Source organism: Lissotriton helveticus, chromosome 6 (assembly GCF_964261635.1).
Source record: "Lissotriton helveticus chromosome 6, aLisHel1.1, whole genome shotgun sequence".
Taxonomy (NCBI): Eukaryota; Metazoa; Chordata; class Amphibia; order Caudata; family Salamandridae; genus Lissotriton; species Lissotriton helveticus.
In genome coordinates, this window is record NC_136067.1 from 1,294,326,678 (window position 1) to 1,294,349,634 (window position 22,957).

Consider the following 22,957-nt stretch of genomic DNA (forward strand, 5'->3'; position numbering starts at 1 on the left):
TTTGTTACCAAACTAGTCGAGAATTCAAGTCCACAAGTTAAAAATCGAGTATCGAAAGTCGAAAGTACCTGGCAAGCTAATACTCCGTCACAAATGTTACAAATGCTCCAGTATCACCAGAACAGAATCAGGGAAGAGCAAGAACACGAAAGAAGACGTATGAAAGACACGAAAATGAAAGTATTAGTTGCACAATCTGTTCCACAAGACAGTCAGAAGAGGGGTCCGAATCAAGCCAGTCATCCTACAGCTCCCGTTAAAGGGACCTGCAATTACTGTAAACAGCCAGGTCATTTTATAAACGAGTGTGCAGTTCTGAAACACAACATAGCTACTGGTAAGACTAAAGAGAGACCACGTCCGCCTAGACAAGAACAAGTTTCACAGACTTCTCAGTCACCACAGAATGCACAACAGACAGTTACAGCACCGCAGCCTATAGCTGCCACACAGCACGTTACACAGCAGATGTACCAGTATGCTCAGACAGAGTATCCAGATTATCAGCCGTATTCATGAAACAGCCTAGAGAGGGAGGTAGGCTTGCCTCTCATCGAGATACCTGTAGATCAAGAGGGTCCCTATGTACACAGTCAAGTATTAGGGAAAGACAGAAAGTTTTTGATTGATACAGGGGCAAGTAGGACTACTATCAGTCATGACGAGGTTCCAGGGGCTCCGCTCTCAGGCTCTAAAAATATTTCCCTTGGATTTTCAGGAAAGCCAATTGTTAATGAAATTTCGAAACCAGTTACTCTAGAAGTTGGTCCCTTGTCCCGAACCACTGATTTGTTACTCACGAAATCATGTCCAGAAAATTTGTTAGGCATCAAGACATTAAAAGAATTAGGAGCAGTTATTTGCTGTTCCCCAGAAGGGTTCCGTTTGTTTTTGAGAGATTTTAAAGGTCATTATGTATTACGTGATTTTGATCCAAGATTATTGAATGTACCACAGCATTTATGGGCGCAAGGTCCAACTGATGTAGGTTGTATGCATATCACACCCCATCGTGTGACTCTCAAGCAAGGTATAGTTTTGCCACGAATCAGACAGTACAGATTGCCACCTGAGGCTGTAGCAGCCTTATCCAGAATTATTGATGAACTTATTGCTCAAGGAGTGGTTGTAGAAACTAACTCCAATGTATGTAATTCTCCTATCATTCCAGTCCTGAAACGTACTGATCCAAATGCACCCCCAGTATATCGATTAGTGATTGACCTTCGAGAACTTAATAAATGTATCATACCTCAGTATCCAGTAGTCCCAGATATTTCATCCCTTTTGACAGTCATTGATTCTGAAGCTACATTTTTCACAGTTATCGATCTCAAGAATGCATTTTTCAGTGTCCCCATTCATCCAGACAGCCAGTACCTTTTCGGTTTCTGTTTAAATGGAAGAAGCTATAAATTCACACGAGCTCCTCAAGGTTTTACAGAAAGTCCTAGTATTTACAGTCAAGCACTTAAGAGACAACTAGACAATATCCGCATGCCAACTGACAATGCCCTGCTCCAGTATGTCGATGATCTACTGATCACAGCCCGTTCTGAACGTGACTGCGAGCGTGCGTCACTTACAGTTCTGTATTTTCTGGCCGAGCAGGGGCACAAGGTGTCCCCTTCCAAATTACAATTCTGTGTCCAGCAAGTGGTATACTTGGGACACTTGCTGTCCAAGTGGGGTAGGCAGTTGACACCTGACCGTATCCAGTTAATAGCGAGTCTTCCACAGCCCAAGACACAGAAGGAGGTACGAGCTTTTATCGGCCTTACTTCTTACTGCAGACAATGGATTCCTCAGTATGCATTTCTAGCCAAGCCACTGATACAGTTAACGACACAGGAGGCAGCCGTATCGACTGTCCTCCCTTGGACCCAGGAACATACACTTGTTTTCAATGAATTAAAGAAAGCCTTATGTCAAGCACCTGTTCTAGCAACACCCAACTACAGTAAGCCTTTTACACTTTTTGTTACAGAACGTGATGGTACTGCATTATCTGTTCTCACACAAGATCAAGCAGGACAATACAAGCCCTGTGCTTATTTTTCGAGCACATTAGATCCAGTGGCCCAGGCTCTGCCTGCGTGCCTCAAGTCAGTTGCAGCCACAGCTCTAGCTATCAGACAAAGTGATTCCATAGTGTTAGGACATTCCCTGACAGTACAAGTTCCACACTCCGTGGAAGTTCTTCTAAACCGAACACAGACTCAGCACTTGACAATTGCACGTTTAACAGGTTATGAACTTACACTGTTCCAGCCACACATAGAAATCAGACGCTGCAACATTCTAAATCCTGCTACACTGTTACCGTCAGTTACTTCAAATCCTGCCACACATGACTGTGTGGAAGTTGTTAACACTATGACAAAGCCAAGACAAGACTTGACAGATATTGCATTACCTGATCCTGACCTGACACTTTATGTGGATGGTTCATGTATGAGAACGAGTACAGGAGAACTAGTAGCCGCGTATGCAGTGACTACTGACACCGAAGTTATAGAAACACATCGTATTGACACCCTGTCTGCTCAAGCAGCAGAGCTGGTAGCTCTGACCCAAGCCTGCATACGTGCCAAGAACCTGAAAGTAAACATATACACAGATTCACGTTATGCATTCGGAGTCGTACACGACTTTGGAGTGCTCTGGCAAGAACGAGGTTTTATGACTTCTCATGGAACCAAGATTCAGCATGGTCTCCTCATTCAAGCTCTGTTAGATGCAATACATTTACCGACAGCTATCGCTATCATGAAGTGCAAGGCACATACGAAAGTTACTGACATCATTTCCCAAGGTAACGATCTAGCAGATCGAACAGCCAAGCTTACAGCTCAGATTCCAGACATTCCAGTTAACACGACACAGACATTCACTCAAGATCAGACTACTTGTATGACAGTTAAGGACCCTACACAAGATGTCATAGACATACAGTTACATGCTACTCCTGAAGAAATCAAGAAATGGTCCGAACAAGGAGGGGTCCAGACAGATCAGGGATGGTTGACGAAGGGAAAAGCCACATGGTTTCTACCCGACTCTATGGTTCAAGTCATTATTAATACCACACATAGTCCAGCACATCTAGGAGAAAAAGCTATGTTAGACAGTATTCAGAACCTTTGGTTCAACAAGCACTTACGAGCTGCAGCCAAGCAGAAAGTACGTACCTGCATGATATGTTGTCAGTTCAACCCAGGTAAAAGTGTCCCGGTGGAACAAGGTGGATTCCAACCTCCTGACCACCCTTTTGAAGTCCTCCAGATGGATTATATTCAGATGGAGCGATGTCGAGGTTTCAAGTATGTCCTCGTAGTTGTATGTGCTTTGTCCAGGTGGACAGAAGCATATCCAGTTCCAGACTATACAGCCGCGACCACTGCCAGGCAGTTGGTTCGTGAGTTCTTTCCCCGCTATGGACTCCCTAGGGTCGTGTATTCAGATAACGGCCAGCCATTCTCATCCGAGCTTATGAAACATGTTTCCCTTCTGTTAGGGTACCAGTGGAAGTTCCATTGTGTGCGCCATCCTGAAGCAGCCGGTCTCGTAGAGAGACATAATCAAACTTTGAAAATCCGCATAGCAAAAGTATGTAGAGAAAAAGGTGTAGACTGGCTAGTAGCTCTGCCAGTTGCTCTGTTCTATATGAGGATGGTTGCACATTCTAGATCAGGTCTGTCCCCGTATGAGGTCGTATTCGGCCGCCCCCCAAACATGTGGGGTACACCTAGACCCCGCAGTATTACAGATGTTTCCAGTAATATGCTGACAGATTACCTAGCTTCCTTGATGTCTGCCCTACACTCTTGTCGCTCACAGGTTGCCGCCGCATTTCCAGACCACACCGAGGTGAAACCGCATGAAGTCGTTCCCGGTGACCTCGTATTCGTCCGGAATTTTGATCGTTCAAGTCCGCTGGAGCCCCGCTGGAAGAAGCCTCGCATGATCTTGCTAACAACAAGGACCGCGGTTAAACTCGAGGGCAGGAAGGGGTGGGTCCACCTGAGCCATATAAAGAAGTTCCATGGATTACGAGAAAAGACTTTTGCTAAGGACTGCCTTATTCCTAAAGACTGCCTAAAAACAGACTCTGAACTCAAGCCTCCCCTGTTAGAGAAAACTCCGCAGCAGGAGTATAAAGAGAAACTCCGGTCTAGTAAAATAAGTCAGCCAGTTTAATTGTCTAAGTCCCTCTCGGGTGAAACGGTTAGACAGGTTCCTGACATGTATGAGATAGACCCCCACAGTGAGAGAGTTAGTCGAAACTCTAAAAGATGTATTATTGTTCTATGTTTTCTATTATTTTTGAGTCTTATGGTTACCTGCACAAGTTATGCATTACATTTATGTTTCCCAATTTCACATGTACATATGTTTTCTAATGCTACAGTAGAGCACACATTTAGTGATCTGCCTCCTCACGAGCTATCCTATCGTCTCGCTATGCGTAATAACACATTCATCCGAATGTTACACTATTCACACCAGACCAGCAATGCCACTAATTGTTGGGAGTGTGGTCGACTCCCCCCTTTCCAGACACCGAAGGGAGTTCTGCCACTCTTTCCTTATCCGTTTTCACATAATGGTTCGTGTGGAGCATGGTCCACGTTAACGTCATCCTCCAATGATATGTCCCTTCTGAATAGAACATGTTTTCCAGACAAGCAAGGTCTCTCCCATAGAACAGGGTTAGATCTAGAAAATGAAGTGTATGATTTAGGTAATTATTCTTCGAATTTCATGGTCCTGAATGTTCAGTCCGATACTACTCCAGATTTGCCTGCTATTTCAGTACTACCAGTCAAAGGCGAATTATGTGTCAGAAAGAATGGTTCCGCACATGTAGGACATAGTGATTGTACTACTATTGTCGAGTATAGTGACAGTGGGAAATCTATTTTCAAAGCCTCACGTCATTCTTATTTTGTTTGTGGTCAGACCGCATATGTTCGTCTGCCCCTCGATTGGGATGGAACATGTTACATTGCCTTCCTACTGCCACCAGTTTTTCTAGCCCCATCCGATTATCACAGAAACACACATCTAGTGCACACCAGACATAGAAGGGAGATCGAGTCCCCGATTGTCGATCAAACTGAAACTACTCTAGAACAGTATCAAGACTTCAACAAAGGTTTCTTTTTCTTTATAGGACCTATCCAGAATAGTAAGTTAATACGTAGGTTAACCAGAACCCTTGAAGCTGTAGTAAATGAGACTACTTCTGCTCTAGGTAACTTAACTGAAGAGCAATCTGCTATGAGATTTGTCGTGCTCCAAAATCGTCTCGTTCTTGACGTCATACTGGCTGATAGAGGAGGAGCATGTAGAGTCATCGGATCTAGTTGCTGCATTTTCATTCCTAATAACGCGCCGTCTGTTTATTCAGCTATAACCAGACTTCATAAAATTGCCGATCAGTTACACCAGAATCCAGGCACCTGGACATGGTCCGGTTGGCTCTGGAGTATCATATCTGCCTGGGGATGGAAAGTATTGTCGTTCCTAGGTATTGCAGTAATGATCATATTCAGTTGCTGCCTCTGTATACAATGTGGCCCTGCGATTTGCGGCATGTGTGCTACCTCTTGTATTCCTAGTCCTAAATCTCGTTCCAAGACAAATCGAGACGAGCAAATGATGCTATATGAAATGATAGATGGTATCATGAATATTGATGTCTCCTGATGGAAACGTAGGGCACAAGGAGGGAATGTGGAAAAGTAAATTTTGCCATGTTGTATGTGCCTACGTGTTCCCCATATTATGCTATATGTGCATGATCGATATGCATGTATCCCCCTATGAGCGATTAAAGACGCAATTACAGTTGTGTCCATTTCTAGTATGCCAGTTTCCAGTTCCCGTGAAAACAACGAATATTAGGCTTATGTAAACCTACGTTGCTACATTTTACAGTGTGCACGTTAACTCATTGAATTGTCCCCGTTTCTAGGCCTCAAAAGGGCCCGGACACCAGATTCAGCTCCTGTCTCCTCAACCCTCTCCGAGGAGCGATACAGCCCCCACCTGCATCCCTGACCCTTCGCTTACTTTCTGCCTCACAGTGCCCGGCTCGGCCTGGCTCTGCCTGCCAGTCTGCCAAGAGTATGTTATGCTTCTAGTTATCAGTCCAGCCCTCCTTCTCTGCATTCCTAAGCTACTGCATCGCATCAATAGTTTCCGTCATGGTCTAGCCTTTATGTCTCCATGTAAGAGAAATACTGTATTAATATTCATAGAATATTCCTCGTACATGCAATACATGTAGAATTATGCACGCACCAGTCTTAGTGTCTAGTAGCCTTTGCCCTGATAACTTTTGGATTCTATCAATATGTACTCCAAACACCAGATACCAGATATGCCTTAGGTACATGTCGCTCTGACACTCCAGACTTTAGTCTCCTCTTCTAGCGCAGAAGTCATAGCCCCCAGTTCTCCCTGGTAACACGTCATTGCCCGTTTGCGCGCACCACTAGGTTAAAGGTCCCAGCTGCTCAGGTAGCCCCCTCCATGTTTCCGCCCCGTTTATGACACTTCTGTTACGTTTACATCACATGTCTATGTATACGCCCTGTACACGCCTTCTTGTTACATCATTTTGCCCTTATCTTTCGCGACTGCTACAAGAAACGCCTACTGCTACGCCTACTGTATTGAATGTAATGCAATTGTTTTGATATATATACTATGAACTGTTACAAAAAGTTACCCAGTTTCCCTTGTCCCTTCCCTGGCAGCTGCCATCCCGTACTATTGCAGGCTGTCCTGTTCCTGTCCTTTATGCCTGATTAAAGCCTGTAGACTCAAGATACCTCGAATCCTGACTCTTATTTATTGAGCTATCTGTTTCATTCACTGTATTAAAAAATAGAACCGGTAATTAATTATTTATTTACCACACGGTGGTTGTAGGAGTGGCTAGTTTATTGGTAGTAGTGGTAGTCGTGGTGGTTAAAGTGCTGGAAGGGTGGTGGTATGGGGTGGTGGTGGTAGGGTGGTGGTGGTGGTGGTGGAAGACTGGATATGGTTGTGGTAGTTAGGGTGGTAGAATGGTGTGGTAGAGTGGTGGTAGCATGGTGTTAGGGTGGTGGGTTGGGGGTGGTAGGCTGGTGGGGGTCATGGTAGGTTAGTGATGGTGGTGTCATGGTTGAAATGACTGTGGAGGTGGTGGTTTGTGTGGTAATTGTGGTTATAGTAGGGTGGTGGTGGTTATGGTGGTGTTTGTTAGGGTGGGGTTTGTGGTAGGGGTAGGGTTGTGGTAGGGTCTTGGTGGTAGGCTGGTAGTGATGTTTTGGGTTGTGTTTAGGGTTATTAGGGTGATGGTGGGTAGGTTCAGTGGTGGTGGCTAGAAAAGTGGTTAGGGTGGTGGTAGGTCAAATTAAACCTACTCAAATGTCTTTCAACAATGCCCAGCAGCACAACTGGTGATCTTCAGGAATATTGCCAGTTAGCCTTGCAGAGTTTTCTTAAAATGCTAGAACTCTTTATAACAAGAGTGCTCTGGAATAGAAAGGCGGAAACAGACTCAAAACTGTAGGAAAAAAGGCTGAAATACTGTTGGAGTGTCTGGGTGATGAAGTAGTAATTGATCAAAGAACATATACATTCTAAAGCTAGTACTCCGATTACATTTACAACGCACATCATATTGCTCTATTGGTGTGACGCAGCATTTACATATTGGCAACATTTTTACAATGCTTCTTGTGTGTACTGGTTCTGTTTCTATACTTGGTGCAGCTTTTTTGTAGTCCTGGAATCCAGTTTTTATATTTGCACTAGAGCAAGATAGTGGCAAGCAATTCAGAAGGGGTCACTGGGAGATAAAGTATTGATGTGGACGGAGGCACCTACCACGTTATACAGAAAAGGACTACAAAACCGACTGGGGCTTTGACAATTATTTTGTTATGAATTAAAATTTACTTTGTTTTTGGTATTTCCATATGTTCCTGTAAAGCTCATCTTCCTCGTTTTTTTCTTGGCGCATTTTTTTCCTTCCCAGACAGCTGAGGAAACGACATGAATAGTTGTGTCCACTTTTCACAGACAGGGCAGAGGAATGGTTCTGTTTTTCCCTCGCCAATATTATGGTGGATGCAGAGTGTGGCCTCACCCGGTTTCGAAAACGATGACAGTGACGAGAGGAAGCAACAATGTAAAGTATAATGAATTAAAAACAGTACCTCAGTACAAGAGTGAGCAGCATAAGGACACCAATAAATAAATTAATCAGTACTTGGACCATGCTCCATTGAAGGGACAAACAAGAGGAAGAGGAAGTGAAACTTGCACATGATGACTAATAAAAAGCAAGGAAATGAGAGTTACAATGAAGCCAACTAATGGTAAATAATGGGAGGGCTCTAAGCCGTTGTATGTAAACAAAATGACTTGCAAGCAACTGTACATGCAACGTCTCAGGTGAGACCTAAAAATTGAGCACAAAAAGGAGAAAACACATTTTTGAAAATTAGTATTGCGCTACAAATTTAAAATATACAAAAGATGCGCAATGTGGCTTGGCGTCTTACTTTGGATGGTGCTCTAATGTTGCAATTAGATATCAACTTGCAGTTCCCTCCGTTTTTGCAAATATTATTGCTAAGAGAGAGAAATGTAGTGCTCCGGGCCCTTGGAAGTAGAGCTGTAATGCAGGCCCCTTAAGCCATAAGGTGGAGAGGACCACAACCCTTCAACTCAGCATTGAGATGTACGTAGCTGATATGCTCCCCCGCCTTAAACTACAGTAGGACAATGGTGGTTGTGATATACTCATGAATGGTTTAACTTGTGCCATAATCCCATCAAACACAGAGATCCTACTCTTTTAGGCTATGAATGTGAGATCCTTCTCATTCAGCTGGCTGCTGTTGGTGCACATATAACCGCCACAAGGATGGATGGTACTGACCCCTAGATTTATTTTTCATAGCCAATTTTATTGTTTATGCCACTTGTCAATGGTGTAACAAATAAATACGCATCTTCTTACCTTCAAAGAAATTCTGCCAATGAGCGTTCTGCAGCCGCAGTTCATATTGGCCCATGGTGTGTTAATAGCCCCCTTGTGTACAGCAATAGCAACTGTGGAAAAACCATAGCTAAAAAAACTGCCAAATCTTTTATCAAATAAAAAGTAAAACATACTATTTTTGAAAGTCATTTGACTAAAATAGGCCACATATGAGTTTTGAGTACAAGCAGTATGGAGCAGATGTACAAGCCCCTTGAGACACTTTGGTGCTGCCGTTGCGTCACTTTTTGTGAAGCAGCGGCGGCATAAACAATGCGCCACTTTGCAGCCCATTTACAAATGTGACGCATCTAGGGAGATGCACCACCTTGGAAAGCCCTGCACCACATTATACCTGCATCAGGTATAATGTATGCAGGGTGGGCGTTCTCAAGCGGGAAAGCCTAGTAGAAGTGACGCAGTGAAATAGATTTCACTGCGCCACTTCTAGGACGCCACTGGGTCAAAAACCTACCCCTGCTTGGAGGAGGCGCAAGGTTTGATGCAGTGTATTAGGTATAGGCCTACCCATGCATTGCTGGAGTTGCATCGTGCTTGCAACACGACTCCAGCAGTGCCGAAGCATCTGTCAATCCTTGCACAGTAGTGCGCCATATTGTAAATACGGTGCATCCATGGTGGTGCAAGGGTTTGGCACTCAGGCGCAGGGAAACTGACGCATGTATATCGATGTATCAGTTTCTTGTAAAATAGCCCCATAGTTTGTATTTTGAATCTCCTCATGAAAACCAACAGAATGGTGATTCAAGGATAGCAACTTCATCTAAGACATCCACACACACACTTACATAGACGCCTACTGGAAGATTGCAGCTACGAACCGTTAGGCTCCTCATTGGCCAAGACCGTCCTCATTTATTTGTAAAATATTTCATCTCAAATTAGAGCGAGAGGCAGGGCAGGGGAGCGAAGCTAAGCATATTGCCATATTTTGATATCTGACAGCAAGCAATACAACATGTGGGAAGCAGAAGGGCTGCACAGCATGTGTATAGAGCTGGCACCACTGCAAGCTTTCATGGGCTCCTATTAGCAGAGTCTAATGTGTCTTGAAGCCATATGGACTGTGTTCGCCTCCCACCCAAAGACACCAGATCTGTCAATGTCATCAGTGCAGAAACCTGTAGTTTTTGTGTGGACTCTCAAAGAACTGTATTTGAGTCATAAATATACACTAGTGTACATTTTTATATTGCTTTAAAAAACAAGTGGGGGCCTGGGAACCGTTTCTCTTCACAGTAAAAGGCTATAGAAATGATAGAGATGTAGAAAACAGAATTTCTAATTCTAGAAAATGTGTACAAGTATTATGTCTAAAATGTGCTGTCATGGTGGGTAAGATCAACCACAAACATGAAGAAAAACGCTAATAGACGATTTACAAATTGTGTGCGAATATGATTTCCTTTAAAGCATAGCACTAGTAGATTCTGCCAGCAGAGTGGAGGCCAGAGATTTTGTTTTCAAGAAACTCTTTGGATTTACTTCAAAAAGCGTTATTTGAGCAGCGGAAACATGACAAATAATGATGGGTGTCTTAAAGCATTATTTTCTACTTCTATTTAAATGCTATTGGAAATACTTTTTGATTTTGTAGTTGTCTTGTTGTTGGATTTATGTAGCACTTTACTGTGTTTTAAGTGCCATATGTGGCAAGTGTTTAACCGTCATGCGTAAGGAGCAGAGTTGCGCTCATATTATGTTTATGTTGCTGCGCCTTGGTGTGTAATAAAGCCTAGGCTAATAAGTAATATGGTTGTAGTGTATGGGTGGAGACAAAGTGTGTTACTGCAGTATGGCACAAGTGAGAAGTGTTGAGGGTCAGTTGTACGAAAAATCCGATTTGCAAATTCCAATAAGCGAATTTTACCGAATCCCAATTTGGAAATCCCAAATCTGCACCTATGGACGCTGACCGCCTTCAACTTTTAACTCGCAAAAGAGTTGCTCCCATATTTGGAATTTGGTATTTGCGATCTCCAAATATGTTGCAAATTGCGAATGCGGTTGCAAATAGCGACCGCATTGAACAAATAGCAAATCTGCGTCCTGGTCAATGAGATGACCTCCTGAAATAGGAATTGCAGGATCCCAAAATTCCGGGAAGGGAGGCAGAGAGAGTCTGGAGAGCTGCAGAGCACAAGCAGTGAAATGAGGATCCTAAACAGCAGTCACCAAACACCAGGAATGGCTGGCCATGAGCAAGAGGAGGCAGGAGGGAGAAGTGGAAATTAAAGTTTTCAGAGAAGGAACAAAAAGCAGTAGTGCTGGAGAGGATGCCCACATAACCTCCTGGTCACTCCAGCAGTGTGTCCTTCTCCCCACAGCCACCATCAGTAGAGGCTGAGGATGCCATACAGCCGCCCTCTCCAACCCTGCAGTCAGTCATCAGGTCCCGACAGCAGCGCTCCACTGTGCATGCTCGAAGAAACTGTCCCACTTTGTAGGCTTCTGGGCCTCAGGTGACTGCAGAACAACAGGCTATGTCTGGTGGGCTTGAGCGTTGATGCTGCAGGTTCAGCGCCTGCAGCACAAACAAATAAAAATGGACAACCGAAAATTGCAGACAATGGAACGGTCCAGACTGTGGAGCTCAACACTGTGGCCTATCACTTGGCAGACAATCAGGCCAGCATGGACACAAAAATTGACAGACTGACATGTGCTCTTACGAAACTCTGTACTGTGATGTCAGAGGACAGGAACACTCAAAGGGCCAGATGTATGAAGCCTTTTTCTCATTTGCAAATGGGACAATTCTCAGAACCGCAACGTTTGTGAACGGGAAAAGCCTTTTGAGATGTATCATCCCAAAAAGCCCTTGCAAAATAGGGAATCGCAAAATTTGCAATTCCCTATTTTGCAAATGGTGGTAATTTGCGATTTCCTTGAAAAATTCACTTTTTTTGCATTTTTCAAAGAGCCCTTAGGGCATGTATGTGCTCCACATGTGCACACATGCATATTTCAGGGGTGCAACAGGGTGTCCTTTTGGCACCCTTGAAATTGCATTTGCAATGTGTTTTCCCATTCATTCCTAAGGGCCTTTAGGCTCATAGGAATGAACGGGAAGGTATTCCTTAATTCGCAATTTGCGAATCGCAATTGAGGATTATGTAGGAATCACAATTATTATTGCAAAACCTACATTCATTACATTTTGCTACTCCTTAATAGCGAAACACTAAAACGCTCTATTAAAGACTTGCAAACTGCAAAGATGATACATCTGCCTCAAAGTGCGCAGAGAGAGGAGCAGTGCCATGCGCATTGATGCCATGACCAGGTCCATTGGAAGGCTCGCACTGGCCACCACTGAATCACTGACAGAATTTCTAGGAGCTAAATATCGACCTACAAAAATATCGGTGACAAAATATCGACGACCAGAATATCGAATTCCTATCTACAAACAGGTAAGCACAAAAATTTTGAATCCAAAATATCATTGTAAATAATATAGTTTGTTAAAATTTTACATTTTTTAAATGACTTGAAAGTAATGTAAAATTAATGAAATAATAAATATAATTAACTAAAACATACTTAAAAATACTTAAATAACCTTAAAATTAATAAATAATTAAATGTAATAAAAAATAAAAAATAAACATGCATTTTCATTTTTTAATACATATATATGTTAACTTAATATTATTAAAAAAATATTCAATATTTTTAGCGTAGGATAGCGGAAGGGTAAAATGTACTATTCCCACTGTGGTTCTGAAAATTCTGGACTTGAGAATAAAACTTCGTCGTAACATGACGAATTTAGTATCAAAAGACCGAAAATGACGAGTACACTATGTACAAACATTTTCGTCAATTTCGAGTGACGATTTCACCTCGAAATCGTCATTTTCGTTCTGAACCCTTGGCTTCCATTTTGTATGCGGCAGCCATTTTGTGAGTTGCCCTTTACATAGGCTTATGATACAGCTAAATTCGATCCCAAAGGACACGTACACCTTAATTGACTTTCCTGTGACCTGGGCAAGTTGGAACCATTGCCCCAGGCTGAACCTGTTTGGTCAGTTCCTCTCCCAGTGGCCGAATGAGATAGGATCAAGGCTCAACAGGCCATAAAACCTTTCCAGCACACACACACCCTGCCGAATCTTGCTCACACCTGTCCCAGTCTTTTCTCTCACTTGCTTTATGATGGGGAGGTGCCCATTTTTATTGGGGGTCCACCGATATCTGATGAAATGTTGGACCTTGCCGGGTGATTTGTTGTGGGCTGGACGAACTGAAATATGGACATGTCATCATGACTCTGCTTTTCCTTTGTAACAAAGAATGTGAATAGTGTACTGTAAATTCGAAGAATGTTTGCCTAAAGCACAATATTTTGTATAAAAAGAGAAGCCTGACTTTGTAAGTTTGAGCAGTCTCCTGAGAATATACATCCCGTGTGTTGTACTTCTAGGACGCTTGTTACCTTGGTTGCAGCCAATAAAATCGACCCTTGACTTCACCTAGAAGACTCTGAGTTTCTGTGGTCTGAATCAGGAAAGAACGCGAGGTCTTTGGGTGTACCCTGGCACCGCTGGGTTACCGGTTCAGTACCGGTTCTGAAAAACCTAGTACCTCAGTTTGGCGCCCAACGTTTGGGGCGATTCCAGCGATACCAGTCCAGCCAGAGGTACGTGGGGAGCTTCGTGTGAAAATTCTGGAGGAAGGCCATCCACTTCATCGACCCCTGCATGTCGACGTGGTCCGAAAGTCTTTGCTGCGAGGTTCCCCGCTTCCCGACGGCTACAAAGGACTGCTGCCCTGGCTATCGCCCTGATTTGGACCCTTGAAGTTTGGTAGAGCGAAACGCTAAGACGAGTCTTCTGGTGACGTCATCGATATCTCAGTTAAGTATAAGTGGAGCGTCTCCCAGTCCTTAGTTGATTTTGATTTGGAACTTGCAAGTGCCAAAGCCAAAGGACTCGTGTATTCACGAGAATATCGTAATCGATAATCCTTTGAAGTTTGGAGCTAGACTAGAGAGCGAAGATGCCTGGTCTTAGACTTGGAAATTTGTTTTGTCTTGGTTGTAATAATAGGGACTCCCGATTGGAGGACTCGTGTCCGGTTCCTCCGGTTGGAACTCCAACTTACGAATTATATGTAAAACATGGAGTAGGGCCCATCACATACAATGAAGTGTGGATCAAATACACCAGAAAAGATGGTGTTTTAAAATGGCCCCAATATGGTAGCTTTGACACAGAAATTTTAGACAATCTTGAAGTTAAAATTTTCAGAAAGAAAGCCCGGCTGGCGATGTTTGACTCTTTCCGCCTATGGCGTAAGGAAGCCAAACAGAAGGAAATTAAATTAATGAAGAAAAATAAGAGAGAAGGGGGAATTTCGATAATGCAAGCTGCTATGCAGTTTAAAGACAATGAAGAAGAACAGATGAGTGAGCAGTTGCACAGGCAACGTAAAATGGTAATAGATAAATGCTATCCAGTTTTGCCGTCTCTTCAGCAAGATGCAGCAAAAGGGCTTGAAAAAGATCCCTTGATGTCGCATTTATTAAGTTCGCAACCCCCCTATGCGCAAAATGCCACGGCACCTCCGCAACCTTTAGTTGTGCAACCTGTGCCTCCTGTTCCTCCACAGCACCCACCAGCTGTTCTTCAGCTGGCTCCTGCTCCTTTGGTGCAGCCTCCTCAAGGCCCACCGATCACACCTGCTTCACCTGTGCTTTCTACTACTTTGCCTAGTGCACCTTCTGTTTCTCCTGATCCTCCCTCTGCTATTGTTTCTGCTCCTGCCTTATCTCACCCTGTTTTTCCACCCGTTCTTCCTTCAGTTTCTCCTTCCGTTCGACAGAGAATGGCCAACACTGTTACTAATCTTTTCTCACCTCTTTTCGGGTCGCCTACTACGACCCCTAACATGGAATGAAGACAGTTGCGAAGTCAACTGCCTGACTATCGAGAGAGAGATTTACTGAATCGTTTAGCGCATAAATGGGTTATGAACACTGTAAGGTATGATGTAGAGTCTGTCATGGAAGTCTTCCGTCAATGGGAAGCACCGACGCAGAGATATGTTTTTGAACAAATGTGTGTTTTCCTCTGTGAGGATTTGGAAGACAATGATCTGGAATACAACCCGCCCAAGTTGTGTCGTGTACGGTTCGAGTTTGGAGAGAGCATGATCGTAGGTCCAGATGTCGAGAGAGCGGTTGAGACGTTGTTGTCATTTCGGAGTAAGGGGGGCAGTTCTCAGTCGTCATTTGAGCATGGCACATCCGGTAGGAAAAAGGCGCGACAGTACCCCATGAGAGAGGTTCCCCCACAATGGAGAGAGGGTGACGCAAATGCTCACCCACCTATTCTGCCACACTTTCAGCGGGTGTGGGTACATGTCCCATGGAGGCGAGCTGAAGTTTTAGCCCTTAAACAGACATTACCTGATCCCCGTAAAAATCCCGCAGGGTATTACAAAGAGTTGTCACAAACTGCAGGGTCATGTATCATGAATTTAGCCGATATCGATATGTTATTTGGGAATGTTGTTCCACAGCCTTTATTGGGTAAGATTCGTCATACAGATCATGATCAGGAGTTAGGTGACTCATGGGCTAATATTGCTGCTGCAGATGCCCGACAAGTTGGTGGTGCTAAGCCTGAGCCTTTAGTAGCCGAATTTCCTGGTAAAATAATTGATTACATGAAAACGATAATGCCTGCATACGTGTAAATTGGGATAAGTTGTCTGCATGTAAGCAGAAGAAAGATGAAACAGAGTCAGATTTCTTCACCAGGTTTGAAGAGACTTTTGTCGACCACAGTGGTCAAGATATGAGCATAGAAGGTGGTCAGCGTTTGTTCGTCGATAAATTCGTGCACAATCTGCTTCCCGAGTTGTGTAAAAAGTTAAAAGATTCAGAGAGTTCATGGGCAGTTTCCTCCTCAGCACAGATATTGGCTACTGCACAGTATTACGAAAATCGAGACAAAGACGAGAAAGATAGAGCAGAAAAGAAAACAAAAGAGTTGAAAACGAAGGTTTTGTTACAGCAAGCATATCCGCCACGTGGTGGTGGTGGCCAGAATAGTGGTGGTCAAAATAATAGTGGTCAGAGTAACTATCAGAATAATTATCAGCAGCCTCAACAGTATCAGAGGAACTCGCAAAGAGTCGAGTATACTCAACCCCGTGTACCTGTAGGCCCCAATCAGTGTTCATATTGTAAGGAAGAGTGTCATTTCAAGTATAGTTGTCCTATTTTATTACAGCGTGCAAATGGTGCTTCTGGTGTAAGAGGTCGAGGTGTTCAGCAAGCGTCTAGAGGTAGAGGACGTGGAAATTTCCCCAAGAACACACAGCCTCTTCCACCTGAAAATTCGATGAATAGGTTTGATCAGCAGAATAACGCATCTGGTAGGACAGCTCAGTACTATACTGTTGATTACTATACAGAAGAGGAGCATTGGGAAGGTAATGATTGCTAGGACAGCCATAGACAAAGAGAGGGAGTTGTTTCAGTTCCAGTAGATCAGAGTGGACCTTACGTTGAGGTGATTACATCAGGTGTGTCAGAGCCTTTTCTGTTGGATACTGGTGCTACAAAGAGTTCTATTATGCACTCCAAACTCCCTGGCGCACCTTTGTCTGGCGAAATGAATGTATCTGTAGGTTTTTCTGGCGCCCCAGTTAGAAATCCAATTTCTGACCCTTTGTCCCTTTCTGTTGGACCTTGTGAATTCGAAGCACCCCTTATTCTGACAACAGGTTGTGGTGAAAACTTGCTAGGATTAGATTTGCTAAAAAGATTGTATGCGACTTTGTACTGTTCTCCTTCTGGAGTACAACTTACACTGGGTAAGAAAGTGGTTTCTCCAATGTATTTGTCGAGTGACAAACTTCAAACAGAATTGTCATCTCTCCCTAATATTCTTTGGGCTACTGGTCCTAATGATGTAGGTCTTTTGGAAATACCACCATATGTTGTAACATTGAAAGCCAATGTTAGAATGCCACGAATTCCCCAATATAGAATTTCTAGTGAAGGTGAAAAAGCTTTGCTAGCGATCGTTTACGAACTGATTGAAAAAGATGTGATTGAAGAGACAAGAGGCAATGTTTGCAATAGCCCTGTTCTGCCTGTTTTAAAACGAACTGATCCCTCTCAGCCACCTGTGTACAGATTTTTGATTGATCTTAGAGAGGTGAATAAAATAGTTGTGCCACAATTTCCAGTTGTCCCCGACATTACTGCCCTCTTGACCATGATTCCAGCTTCTGCCACCTGGTTTTCGGTGATTGACTTGAAGAATGCTTTCTTCAGCATCCCGATTGCTGAGGAGAGCAGGGATATTTTTTCCTTCAGTTTAGGAGGACGCAGTTTCCGCTTTAAACGCGCTCCTCAGGGCTACTGTGAAAGTCCATCAATATATAGTCAAGCTCTAAAGACACAGCTTGATACGATTGTTTTACCTGAAGGTGCTACTCTTGTACAGTACGTTGATGATTTGCTTGTTGCTGCAGATACTGAGGAAATATGTAAGAAAGCCACGTTTTCTTTGTTGCGTCATCTGTGTGATTTGCATCACAAAGTGTCACTTTCCAAATTACAATATTGCCGACAAGAAGTGACCTACTTAGGTCATCTCTTATCAAAGGAGGGAAGGAAACTGACCCCAGAAAGAATTCAGGCAATAGCGAAATTGAGTGTGCCAAGAACACAGAGAGAAGTGCGTGCTTTCTTGGGCATTACATCGTACTGTAGACAGTGAATTCCAAATTTTTCGTTATTAGCCAAACCTTTGGTGGCATTAACGTGTAAAGATACACCCAATCCCATTCCCTGGTCTGAAGAGTGTCAGAAAAGTTTTTCTGAATTGCGCACAGCATTATGTTTGGCTCCTGTGTTAGGTACCCCCAACTACAGTAAGCCCTTTACATTATATGTCCATGAGAAGGAAGGTTGTGCATTGTCAGTTTTGACTCAGTTGTTTGGGGACAAACAGCGTCCATGTGCATATTTTTCGTCGACTTTGGATCCAGTAGCTAGAGCGTTGCCAAGTTGTTTAAGAGCCACAGCGGCAGCAGCTGTTTCTATCCGACAGTCTGCTGGTCTAGTAATGAACAATACACTAGTCGTGATGGTCCCACATGCAGTAGACACGTTGTTAAATAGAACCAAGACACAGCACTTAACTAGTGCTCGATTGTCAGGTTACGAATTAACATTGTTAGCTAGTCATGTGCACATAAAAAGGTGCAACACTTTAAACCTAGCTACGTTGTTGCCAATTGTAGAGGAATTAGATGCTTCAGAACAGCATGATTGTTTTCTTAGAACAGAAGAAGAAACGAAAGGGAGAGTAGATCTCTACGATACTCCTCTTGCTGAATGTGATGGTACATTGTGGGTGGATGGTTCATGCTTCAAGCTCCCGAATGGTGACACGACTGCAGCATATGCTGTCACGACTTTGCATACAATTGTTGAAGCTGCACGTATTCCACATAATTCAGCTCAAGCAGCAGAATTGATTGCACTTACCAGAGCATGTGTGTTGTCTAAAGGAATGAAAGTGACTATCTATACCGATAGCCAGTATGCATTTGGTGTGGCTCACAGTTTTGGACGATTGTGGAAAGAACGTGGGTTCCTGACTTCGCATGGAGCTAAGATTCAGCATGGTCAGTTGGTGAATGAGCTTCTTGAATCACTGACCATGCCTCTGCAAGTGGCGATTGTGAAATGTAGTGCTCACAAGAAGGTGACTGATGATGTTGGTCGTGGAAATGCATTTGCTGATGAGCCGAATGTATGTTGCAGGCCCTGCAAGATGGGTTGGTGATGTTGGAATGTGTGAGGACACGATAGAGAGTGTGAAGTCTATTCAAGCTGAGGCTACAGAGAAAGAGATGAACATGTGGAGAGAAAGTACGGGTAGAATGGATGCAAATGGCTGTTGGATTTAATTGTCAGAGCATCAGAGATGGTTGTTACCCGATGCATATGTGCTTGCAGTGGTTACAATGGCTCATGGAATGGCTCACATCAGTGTGAAAGGGATTTGTAAGTTGTTGGCTCCAGTATGGCAAAATGCAGGAATTCCCAAGTGTGCAGAAAATGTCGTCAAGAATTGCATGGTGTGTCTGAAACACAATCCTGGTAGGGGAACCCCAACTCCAGCTGGTCATTTTGCACCTCCTACGTATCCGTTCGAGGTTTTGCAGCTAGATTTCATTCACATGGAGAGGTGCAACAATTTAAAATACGTACTCGCTGTTGTTTGTGCATTCTCAAGATGGATAGAAGCATACCCCCTAAAAGACAATACTGCCTTATCCACAGCCAAAGCCCTTGTGAAAGAGTACTTCCCCAGATTTGGAATGCCTAGAATGGTCTGGAGTGATAATGGGAGTGAATTTGTGGGTCGAGTGATGAAGAGAGTGTGTGAAGGGCTAGGCATTCAACAAAGGTTCCACGCTGCAAATCACCCCCAATCAGCTGGATTAGTAGAATGTTATAATGACACGTTTAAGTTAAAACTGGCCAAAATTCAAGCGAGCACGGGTCTTAAATGGCCTGACGCTCTACCCTTAGCACTCCTGTCCACCAGAATGACTGTGCATTCGCGAGTGAAACTTAGTCCCTATGAGATAGTTTTTGGCCACCCGGCCAATATATGGGGAGTGCCTAGACCCACCAAGTTCAGCGAGATCGAACACCCTGTTTTGCTTGATTATCTGTATGAATTGACGGCTAAATTGCGTGTTTTGCATCAACAGGTTCACGACACCCTGCCTCCGGTCTCCGAGACTCCAGGTCACACAATCGACCCTGGTTCCTGGGTCCTTGTCAAGAACTTCCAGAGAACCAAAAACGACCAGCCCAGGTGGACCGGACCGCACCTCGTCCTTCTTTCCACAAGATCAGCTGTTCGAGTGGAGGGGAAGGCAAACTGGATCCACGGGGTCCATTGTAAAAGGGTACCCCTACCTCTGCCGTATGACCAGTGGGTCCAGAAGGGTGTCGCCGACTCAGAAACTGAAACTGTACCACGCTTTCTGCTCTTCAGTGATGCACGAGTAAAAGGAACATTAACTGAACAAGAGAGCGAGAACATTCTGCAATCAGCTGTATCACCGTCAATTCCATTGAACACTACAGAGCCTGAACTCCTGTTTCAGGATCAGACAGTACCCGGAAAAAAAGCGCTATAATTTGAGGCCAAGACCTATGGACAAATAAACAAAACCTTTTTTTCACCTCCAAGTACTATTTTTGAAAGTGCAGCTCTCCCATCTGAGAAACTTGCTCATTTTTGTTTTTCGAACCGCCATCCGGGTTCCGCTGCTAGGGCCACGATTGCCCAAAGTCTTTGGGGTGCAGCTGACGACGTTAGGTCGGCAGTTCTGGTTGGTCTAAGGAGTTGCCCTGGACTGACAGAAGCATTCCTTAGCAGAATCAACCTCCCATCGCGGGCAGCACTTTAGAGAGGATGGAGTTTCTCGAGATGGAGACGCCTGCCAAGGAAATGAACTTTAAACACAAGATTTGTAATATAATGACAAAGAAAAGCTTTTTGATATTGTGCATTTTTATGCTATTCAGTGTGATGATATTTTTAATAAGTTATGTGTTATTCTCTTTTCGAGTAACATTTGCACCCACTACATCGCCTATACCCCCTCCTTCTACTGTTTCCCCACACTCTTTTCAACCCCTTCCTGAACACGAATCAGCTAGGAGATTAGAGTTTATTAATAACTCCTTTGTTCAGCTCTTGCACCAACACCAACTTGTAATGAACACAACTAACTGTTGGGTGTGTGGTCTTATGCCTCACACAACGGATAAAGGTATCCCTTATCTGGTCCTGCCTTTCAGCCACAATGGTTCTGTGTGGGCATACAGAACAATGTTCATATACGCACATGAAGTCTACCCCCTACGTTCTGTAACAGACAATCCTAAAAATAGTGCTCTAGTTAAGGGTATAGTAGACATGATTAAGGAAGGTATTTCTTATGAGACTATCCCGAGAGATGAGACACTAGTATACATAGGATGGAACATAACTGGATATGGAGCTACTCTGAGTGAGAAACAGCAAGCTAAGAGATCTTCCCCGATTTGGATTGTACCCCATCAGGGTCATCTGTGTCTGCGAGGTAATGGCACGAATCCCAGAGCTCAGTTAGGGAAGAGTATCTGCACTAAAACGTATGTTTTTGCAGCCCAGACTTCCCCTTCGTTTTTAGCAGCTAAGGGTACCTATTTCATCTGCCATGATAGAGCCTATACATGGTTGCCCCCTGACTTTTCGGGCTCATGTTTTGTTTCATTCCTGTTGCCTCCCACCTACACAGCAGCGGTAGATTACCACAAGACAAGGGTAGTTAGAGGTGTCTTGAGTGAAAAAGACACTGCAGGTCAAGAATTTGGGGACTTTGCAAAGGGTTTTCTGCCGTTCTGGGGATCCATGGCTAACAGCAGGAACATAAGGCAATTGACTAGGGTGGTTGAGTCCACCGTAATAGAAACTGCTGGTGCCCTTAGTAACTTGACTGCTGAGCTCCAGTCGGATCGACTTATGAACCTTCAGAACAGGGTCGCTTTAGATGTCATACTTGCAGACCGAGGTGGGGTATGTAGATTGATCCAATCGAGTTGCTGTGTTTTCATCCCAGATAACGCTCCAACAGTGTACCAGGCCATCTCTAAACTGTATAAGATTTCCGAATCTATTCATGTGGATAAAGGAGATTGGTCTTTAATGGGATGGTTCTGGGAACTGATATCCGCCTGGGGATGGAAAATTCTGATGGTCATTGGGATGGTCTTAGCCATTCTTTTCCTGTTCTGTCTGTGCGTGCAGTGTGCTCCTGCAATATGTGGCCTCTGTGTCACATCATGTGTAAGGAAACCTGTATCAAGCGACGAGCTAAGTACTAGAATGATGTTACAGCAACATCTCAATGACTTTAGGAATATAGACCTGGACTCAGATTAGCATGAGATTAGGTTAAATTGCCTATGTAAGGGCAAAAGGAGGGTTTGTGGTTCTGAAAATTCTGGACTTGAGAATAAAACTTCGTCGTAACATGACGAATTTAGTATCAAAAGACCGAAAATGACGAGTACACTATGTACAAACATTTTCGTCAATTTCGAGTGACGATTTCACCTCGAAATCGTCATTTTCGTTCTGAACCCTTGGCTTCCATTTTGTATGCGGCAGCCATTTTGTGAGTTGCCCTTTACATAGGCTTATGATACAGCTAAATTCGATCCCAAAGGACACGTACACCTTAATTGACTTTCCTGTGACCTGGGCAAGTTGGAACCATTGCCCCAGGCCAAACCTGTTTGGTCAGTTCCTCTCCCAGTGGCCGAATGAGATAGCATCAAGGCTCAACAGGCCATAAAACCTTTTCAGCACACACACACCCTGCCGAATCTTGCTCACACCTGTCCCTGCTCTTTTCTCTCACTTGCTTTATGATGGGGAGGTGCCCATTTTTATTGGGGGTCCACCGATAGCTGATGAAATGTTGGACCTTGCCGGGTGATTTGTTGTGGGCTGGACGAACTGAAATATGGACATGTCATCATGACTCTGCTTTTCCTTTGTAACAAAGAATGTGAATAGTGTACTGTAAATTCGAAGAATGTTTGCCTAAAGCACAATATTTTGTATAAAAAGAGAAGCCTGACTTTGTAAGTTTGAGCAGTCTCCTGAAAATATACATCCTGTGTGTTGTACTTCTAGGACGCTTGTTACCTTGGTTGCAGCCAATAAAATCGATCCTTGACTTCACCTAGAAGACTCTGAGTTTCTGTGGTCTGAATCAGGAAAGAACCCGAGGTCTTTGGGTGTACCCTGGCACCGCTGGGTTACCGGTTCAGTACCGGTT